The sequence below is a fragment of the Herpailurus yagouaroundi genome, unplaced genomic scaffold (assembly GCF_014898765.1).
Source record: "Herpailurus yagouaroundi ecotype Mexico unplaced genomic scaffold, PumYag 198, whole genome shotgun sequence".
NCBI lineage: Eukaryota > Metazoa > Chordata > Mammalia > Carnivora > Felidae > Herpailurus > Herpailurus yagouaroundi.
This window is the reverse complement of record NW_024412429.1, coordinates 30,766,443-30,775,558: the sequence shown is the minus strand read 5'-3', so window position 1 is coordinate 30,775,558 and position 9,116 is coordinate 30,766,443. Positions and strand designations below refer to the sequence as shown.

At 45.3% G+C, this 9,116-nt stretch overlaps 1 long non-coding RNA gene across 1 annotated transcript; it reads left to right on the top strand.

Annotated features, from left to right (window-relative positions):
• The first annotated feature begins 2,127 nt into the window (after positions 1 to 2,127).
• On the top strand, positions 2,128 to 2,954 carry LOC121013428 (uncharacterized). Its single transcript, XR_005782698.1, has 2 exons — positions 2,128 to 2,397; positions 2,632 to 2,954. It is a non-coding gene; the product is annotated as an uncharacterized LOC121013428 (long non-coding RNA).
• Positions 2,955 to 9,116: the final 6,162 nt, after the last annotated feature.

Sequence of the window (9,116 nt, the reverse complement as noted above, 5' to 3'; positions counted from 1 at the left end):
GTCTCCAAAAACAAGCTTTACTAAATAACCCTTATCTAGCGTTAGTTTTTCCAGAATGTGTACCCTCCCGTAATTTCTCACCCCTAGAAGCTCAAACCCCCTTTCCTTCATTTAGACACTTCTCCACAATCTATTGCCATTCATTTGAATGGTATATAATTTCCCCAACCCCAGTCTAACTGCTACTTTGGGTTTTCATTTGTGGGGAGGGAACCCACCCCCATGCATGTAAAATTAAAAATAAAATGTTTGTGCTTTTTCTCTTCTTAATCTGTCCTTTGTCAGTTTAATTTACAGGCCCCAGGAACAGAACAGAAGAAGGCAGAAGAAACATTTTCCTCCCTAACAGAAATAAGATGAAAAACATGTTCACCTAATTTTTATTTCTTGGGCGCGGATCAAATTGAAAATTTTACATTTGCCATAATAGAACCAATGTAGGAAAAAAGAAAAAAAAAGTGAGGGACGGCTTCAGAGGCTTTAAGAACTAAAGGTAGAAGTTGTAGATGACATGGTCCAAGCACTGGCCCCAGAGACTTTCCTGGCACATCATGTCACCACCCCCTCATTAACTGGCCAGCTCCTCCTACTAGAAGGCGTCATTTTATAAGATATGAATTTATTGCTTTAGTGGGTTTAATCCAAAACACTTGAGTCAGTACATTTCTGATTTTAAACTCCTATAAAAATGTCAGTTCATGTTCCCCACTGACTTGTTTCTTTTTAGATTGCTTTATGGGCACCTACTGTCTCTCTCAAGTTTTCAGCTGTGAAGTATTTTCTACTCCTGCAGATCCCAGGCATGCAATTTGGAGAGCATGACAAAAATTCTAGAAGATATTCTAGCAGTTATAAGGTTCTGAGTGACCCAGTCGTGGCCTTCCAGTCACACAGTGTGGTCTAGTTTTCTGGGGAGTGATGTTCAAGGGGGTCACATATAATGAGCTCTGAATACACTGGAACAGTGGACTGGCCCAGGTCGCATCTGTCTGGGTAGTAGGCTGAGCCCTGAGCCCTCACCACTCGGGCTATAACCCTCAGCCAAGAAACAAGAACCTGACCTCAGACTTTGTACGTCTGACGAGCCAGGACACCTGGCTTTTGTGTTCTGTTTTTTGGTTTTCGGGGGGTTTTTTGTTTGTTTTAGTTTTTAAGTTCTTCTTTAAATTCCAGTTAGTTAACATACAGTATAATATTAGATTCAGGTATACATTGTATTCTTGATTACGGGATGAATGTGCCTACTCAGAGATCAGTAGAGTAGCATAATTAATACCACTTGGTTTGGGCGTCCTCATAAATAGGCATGCCATTTCCCCAGGACTATTCAAATTATCGTATAGTGATTTTTATATTTTTTAAGCTCAGAAGAGCAAACTTGTATTCAGTCTCCACTCTGTCTAAGGCACTGATCTGCCCTAGGGATAAAAGAAATGTTGGCATGACTAATATGAAAAACCAATCCCTAACTTCAAGGACCTGGAACTCTGGAGAACGGAAGGGTGTTGGAACTTATTTTCAGAGCGCTTTATGTGAAGCATAGAGACGATGCTTATACACGCATCAAAGTATGTCAATCACTAAAAAAGAAAAAGAAGACTGGGACACCTAATACCCTTCAGAGCTTAAAAATTAAATGTTGCTTACTGTATGGTTGACCTCTAAGGCAATCAAAATAGGATGTGAAAAGCTATCTATTTGTGCCAAGATTTAAATCACTTTTCCGAAATGGATTTGCCAAAACAAAGAGAGGTGTTTTCTGTAGCAACATGCCGAACAGTCCCAAGTAATCATTTTTTTTAGTTTTTTTTTTTTAAGGTTTCGGTATCTATCTGCCCCTTTGCTTATGATAGCAAAGCATAACGAACAGCCAAAAGGCAGAAATAGCAACACTCACCTTATCATGCCAAGGGATGTCACATTCTTTCTATAAACAATACGGTGCAAAGGTTCAGGAAGAGTGAGAGATCTGACCTCCAGTGATTTTTCCACTACTCATCATTTTGGATAGTTACAAGAAACCAAGAGAAGGGATTTTCTTGTCTAATTATTTCTAACCTTAAGTTCAGGGAGTTAGTCTTTAGAAAGGTTAGAACGCACTAAACACATCCTGAGGAAAGGGTGCAGTACATTTTCTGCAAATACTGTCCGGGAGATGTGAACTCTCTCCCTTCATTTAGGATATCAGAGGAGGGAGCAGGGGAGGGGAGCAGGTTCAGCGAGCTCAGCTCAGGGTAAATGCTTCAGTAAGCGCTTTATGTTGCTTCCCGGGGAACAGGGCAATATCCATTCTGAGGATGGAGCTCAGTCTGACTGCGGACCACTAACAGCCCAAGTCCGAGCCGGTGGCCTCAGGATCCCAGAGAGTTACAAATCACCCCTCAGAACTGCTTTCTGGTGAGTTATTACTGCAAACTGAGAGAGTGCATTTCCCCGAAGATACCTCAAATTCAGGCAAAAAGGACTCAAGAAGCACGTATTGCGGGTGCACTTCAAACATCAGAGAAATAGTTCCAAAGCCCCCCAAAGGGATAAATAATGCTGATCTTCAAGGTTTTACCTATCTTGATGCTTCTCACGTGCTTTCCTTTCTCAAGGAGGTTACATGAAAGTCTGATTTCTCCTATTTAGGAATTTGTGCCCTCCTGAGGCTTATTTACCCACGGCCGACCTCGTGATCTGACACGTGGACACCCTGATGATATGCTCAATGACCACATTTGATGCGGGCACTGAAGTCCCACTCGGGCTATTGGCATGGGATGCAGCGACGCCCCCCAACGAAGGCGACACAGAACCGGGGGCTGTTCCCCTACCTCATTCCTCACAGCCCCTCACGGGGGGCCCCACCTGGGCTTGGAGCCCTCCGGAAAAGGGGTTTCCACCCTCCTCCACCATTCACTATTTCTGAGCTCAAAACATCAAAATAAAGCAATTCTAATTTTACATATGAACTCAAACTGTAATTAAGAACCTTTTCTCCCCCTTTATCTTGTCCTCGGTGGATATAGAGGCCAGCTGCTTACTATCTGTGGGAAGGAAGTCCAAAATAGTTACTAGAGTTTGCAATTATCTTTCATTGTCCTCAGAATACCCCTATCTCTTTGATGCTTGTATATTTCTGTACCTCCTGTTCCACTTGGAGGAACTATTTGCTGTAAGATTTTTGGCAAGTCAGTTAATCTCTTTGTGCCTCAACTGTCCATCGGGAATTGGGGAGCGACACAGGGTGACCTCAAGATCCCTGGCAATTCTGCCTCGCTGTGATTCAATGACCCCCGGGGTCCGTAAGATTCCGAGGAGGAGTTTTCAGCGCGTCGTTGGAAACTGAGTCACACTGGCATGGGAATTGTAAGACAAGGCTGGAGTAGAATGACTCCTCCTGAGGTAAGATTGGATGAGGAATGCCATGAGGTGTAGCGTGGGAAAGTGTAACTGGAGTGAGGCAGCGACATATCCTCCACTAACAGGCAAGATCAGGCAAATTCCTGATGCTTGATGGGTGGCCGGCCGCAATCGGAAACTGGGCTCTTCCCAGAAGGCTGCTTATCATTTCTTTGGCAGAAGCCTCAGAGAAGTGACTCTGATGCTTTGCACAGGCCCTGGGGTGAGTCAGCAGTGATTGGGGTGCTGACTAACGTGGCAGCAGATACGGACGATGTGAATGCTCGGATCTGGTGGGCTAATGCCCACGAGGACACCTTCCAGAAGGCTTGCTTTAGACACCCGCGAACAAAACGTTTTCCTAAAGCTATGTTTGAAACCCTCATCTGAAAAGCCCCAGTCTTGTCCCTGGGATATCCTAGGGATGTCCCCCTTCAATGTAGGTCACAGGCAGCCTCAGTAACCTCCAAAAAAAAGGACATGGGAAATTCCCAGCAGAGAAGCAAATCCAAAGCCAAGAAGGACCATAGGCTGTGGAGTTTTCTTTTTAAAGTCCCAGCTCAGGCTTAGGGGAAATCCAGCATGGATGGCCGGAGGCTGATGAGTTATCCTGCACTGCCTCTCACCCTCCAAGTGCAGGCAGAAGGGAAAGAACAGGTGCAACGGGAAGGAGGTTCTTCTGGGCGGTGACTCTCTGGAGCCCCCTGCTGAGCAGACCGGCCAGGCTAGGGACTGGGCACAGGAGGCCAGAAGGTGTCTTCCTCCCCTCACCTGATCCAGGGCAGGCTTCCCAGATGCTCTGCAATCAGGCTGTGTCTCCCAGATACCCGGGGATCTCAGCTCTCTTATGGCAACCAGAGGTCAGAGGGCCGGAGGGTTAAGATACCCTGGAGCATAGAGTACATTCTTCCCAATTACCACATGCATAAAAAAGCATCACTGGGAGAGCTTTGAAATATATACGCTATTATTTATAAGACTGTTCATAGCACGTTAAAAAACATAAACTCAAAGGGTACCTAATGATTCACATGAAACTCTCTCCATTATGCTAAACAACCCCTCGCCTGTCCTTGTTCAACTGAGAAGCAACCATTTTTAAACAGTTCTGGTTTTAGGTCTGTCTATACCACAGAACTAATCGGTATGTGTGTGCCTGTGTTTTTGGCCTTATCAACTTCGAATAATACATAATCTTCCCACGAGGAAAGGTGTGTGCACTTAATACGCTTTGTACTCTGAGTTCACCTGCATTGCACCTTCCAACTTTTATTAATCCCATTAACATTTTGAGATCTTGAATGGTTGCGTGCGTCCCTTTAAATAGGCTGCCTCAGTGTTTGCTTCTTGATTCATCAACTTGTGGCATCTTCAACCCACGCTCTGTTCTGTAAGAGGAAGAAAGTAGATCCCCGCGGCCTAGCCTTGGCCACACCCTTTCCTCTGTGCGACTCGTCAGCTGATTAATATGATCCAGGCTGGAACCTTTGTACTCTGTTCTGTCATTTTAAGTTAGTTTTCTGTACTTTGTCTACAGCTTGACTTTAAAAATTGAAAACCAGCGAGAGACATTCATAACATTAAGATCATATAAACACTCATTGCAGAACCCAGCAATATGTAAGGCCCATGAAGATGTAAATGCAATTTTATATTTACAAAAATGTCCATCCAAAAAATAAGGGAAAAATGGATTCCCTTTCTTTACACCCTTTCTATTTTTCCAGGTCATGTCACACTTCGGTTCACTCCGTCTTGTCATCACTTCTGAAAAGTTGTTATTTCCTTTATTCTAATGGAGAGAAGAGACATACGTGGACATTTTTACATATCTAAGATCTTCCATCTTGTTACACATGTTTTGTAATCAGTGCTCGTCAGTTACCACCTCCGGTCTACTCTGTTCTAATTTGGACCAATTACTTTCTAGGCCTGTTTTACTGCTGATAATTTGACATTTCTTTTCATTTTGTTCCTCAGCAGTTCTTCTGTTTGTTGGATTTGTTTTTCTTTCTCCTAAGTTACATCCCAGGTCACACCCAGAAGAGTAAACAGGAGAAACACTCTGAGTCATTAGCTTATTTTGCTTGGATTCTTGAGTAACGGGTTAGCTGGCTATAACATATAGGCTCAAAATAATGTTTCCTCAGAACTTTGAAATCTTGCTCTACTGTCTTCCAAAATCAGTATTTTATTTTTTTGAGAGAGAGAGAGAGAGAGAGAGCACAAGTGGGAGAGGGGCAGACGGGGGGCGGGGTGGGAATAGAGGATCTGAACCAGGCTCTGTGCTGACAGCAGTGAGTCTGATGTGGGGCTCAAACTCATCAACTACGAGATTATGACCTGAGCTGAAGTCGATGCTGACAGCAGAGAGCCCCTTGCAGTGCCTGAACTCACCAACTATGAGATCAGGACCTGAGCCGAAGTCTGACATTCAACTCACTGAGCCACCCAGGTATGCCCAAAGTCAGTATTATTAATGAAAAGCACATGATGACAATCCTATGCTTGTATTTTTGTTTTTGGGTTTTTTTTGTGTGTGCCCGCTTGTTTGTTGTGTTGTTGTTTGTTTTTTTGGTGGGGGGGGGGGGGTTTGTAGGTATCCTGGCAGGTCTCTCTGCAAGCCTTATGCTAAGAATTTTTAAATTTCAACAGAATAGTCCTTGGCACATGGTGAGTGTTTTTCATCGGAAAGTTATTTTTTAATTGTTTATTTGCTTCTCCGCCTTTGTTCTCTCATCTTGGACTAATTACATTGACAGCTTTCTAGATCTCTGCTCCATCTTCTATTTTTTCCTTGCTGTCATGCCCTGTATTCTGAGCAATCTTCTCAACTTTATCTTCCAGATCGGTACGTAGTTTTCAGCCAAACCAATGATTCAACTCTATTGATTCGTTTTACTTCATTTTATCGCCAACGTTTAATTCTTCGAGGCCTCTTCACGTCCGTCGCTCGCTCCTTGTCCATAGTAGCCCACTGCTGTGGACAAATGTGCTGTGCCCTCAGATCTCTCTGAGACGAATTCGGTGTTTCCCATCTTCTTTCTTGTATCTGTTTCTCCCACGGTTAATTGTTCTTTCGCACACCTTAGTATTTCTCTTTAACCAGATATCTGACGATCCTTGATTGACTGGTGATAACTTTAATAAAAAGCATGCTGGTTGATTATTATAGGTAGTCGGCAAAGTTATTTTTTACGGTTTGGCGGAACATTTACCCCTAACACCTGTCACTGAATGGTGTTAACTAATTGGTGTTAATTAACTAACTCTACATTTCTGTGTAAGCGGGTCAGAGACAGGCTTCTTTTCAGGCTGTGAGGTCAGTTCAGTGTGTGCCCTCCTATCAAAGGGAGGAGAACGGTACCCGGGTGGTGAAATTCTTTGGTGGGTTTCTCTCTAGGTGTTGCCTTTCCTGTACCTCCTCTGGGCTGTGTGTGAAGGTCCTGAGTTGTCTCAGGCTCCGTGCCAACAAGCACGCTGGAGGCCTTCCCCAGGAAGGTCTACACTGGCGTTTGAGCACCTCCTTTGTGTCTGGGAGGGGCCAGATCCAGGAGGCAGCTGCTCCTGAGACCTGGGAAGGAGACCTGGGAGGAGGCTCAGAGTGGGAGCTTTTCTGAAGTGCCCTCTGATTCTTTGACACTCAAAGTGCAATCGGGCCCCACCCCGGACCATCTGAATCTGAACCTGCCTGTGAACCAGAGACTTCAGTGACTCAAAGGCACAGCTAGGCACACTCAGAAGTGCGGCTCCTCAAAGTCCTTGCTCCTGCCCCCTCATGTCCTGCTGTCATCCAGGCCACCTCCACGAGCAGGAGCCTCTGGGGCCGTGCCAGAAGGAGTGGCCCTACGTCCCCTCAGCTTCCTCCGTGCGTGCTCCACTCTGTCCTTCACCACGATCCACTTTCCCTTTTCGGTATGTATTTCCTGTGTGTGCAATAGTGTAGCAAATACCCAAGCACCCGTCGCCCAGCTCAGAAATAAAACTCAACAGATATAATTGAAACCCCTGTGCCTCCCCTTCCGGTGTTTTCATTATCAGTTCTGAACGCAGCACACAGGGGAGCCGGCAGTCACACAGCTGCAGAGTCATCCCTCTGGTGGGATTCTGTCGTGGTGCCAGCACAGACCCAAAGGGTGCCCTGAACCGATGTGGGGCCTGAGACAGTATAGGATGGTCTGGGAGGGGAAGGTCTTGGAGCTAAAGTGACCCGTGGTAGGCTAGAACGAATGAAAAAAGGCCCATCGGGTGCTAAGACATCATAGCCACTGGCGTTCACAACGGAGAACTGGGCCCGTGTTGGAGTGACAGAGAATAGCATCTGGTCAAATATGCATTAATGAGACTGCCTCATGAGCCCAGAAGCAGCTTCTAGAGATCCAAAGAGACCCAGAAGCTGGGAAATGACATCCAGAATGTCTGTCAGCAAGAGGCACTCCCCTGAACAATACAGGACCCAGAGCCCTGACAAGATTTGGAATCAAGATGTGGCTTAGGTCTCAGAAATAAGGATGAGCTTGGGCTAGACCAGGTATAAGAACAAAACCTGTGGGTTCTTCGAGACTGGAGCTGCTGAAATTCTTCCTGTTGATTCATGGGATTGGTCCTAGACTTAACTAATGAAGACGCCGCGGCCTGAGCTGGAGAACAGGGCAGGTGAGAAAAGGGGAGGCGAGGGGAGGTGGAAGCTGGGAACCAGATATGATCCCACACCATCGCTTGACCTCAAAGGCGTTTATGTTTTCCAGCATTTGTGAACACGCCGACATATCCAAAAAACTACACAAAACGGTAAAGACTATTCTGTCCCCCGGCCCTGACCCAACCCCCACCCCCATACACGACGAAACAAACACCCCAGAGTATCAGGAAGACCTTCACTGCAGTCCTGGAAACTGTTTCGAGCACCTTCTGTGTGCCAGGCACTGTGTTGGGATCGAGACTTCAGTGGAGAGTAGCACCTGCAGTGGCACCTGCCTGGGCTTTCAGCAATTCTCTGGGCGGTCAGATATGCAAACAAGTGGTTTCAGTCAGTGCAGGAAGGGCTGTGCTGGAGGAGTTCCTGGGTCACATGGCCTAGTGGGGCCAGGGAGGGGCGGGGGAGGGAGACATGGAAAGGAGACACAACGCGATGTTTTCCATGAGCCATAAGTATGTGGCTGTTTCCAAAGCAAAACCCGAGACGAGTGTGAGATGGTCAAAGATCATGGCTTTGGAGACTGACAGCCCTGGGTTCGAATCCTTCCTCTGCCCCTTACCATGTGTATGACCTTGAGCATGCTACTTTAATCTCTGTAAAGCTCGGTTTTCCCCTCTGATCATTAGGGGATCCAGAAAAAAAGGCACTAGAAATACTTTTATTACTTTGTATAAAGTCCATACCCCTAAGAGGATGAGGATAAGGAAGAATAAAGGACAATTCAAGAAAAAGGTATATGTCATACTGTCTACTAAAATTGCTTAACATTTATTCTTTTAGGATTAGTAGGTTGTAAATCTAATGAGATGCATACATGAAGAACTGTAATTGATTAGACACTACAGTAGAAATGGATCAAACTATTTCCTCTTCTTGTTCCAAATTCCCTCCAAAAGCAGTCATTATGTTATTTTTCTTTGTCCTTATATAGATGTATTTAGTGGGACCTACCATATAGGCCTGCTCTGACAAATTCCATATTATGCTTATCATCAACGTTGGCTTCATCGATATTGATGTTGGTGCCTGGGTG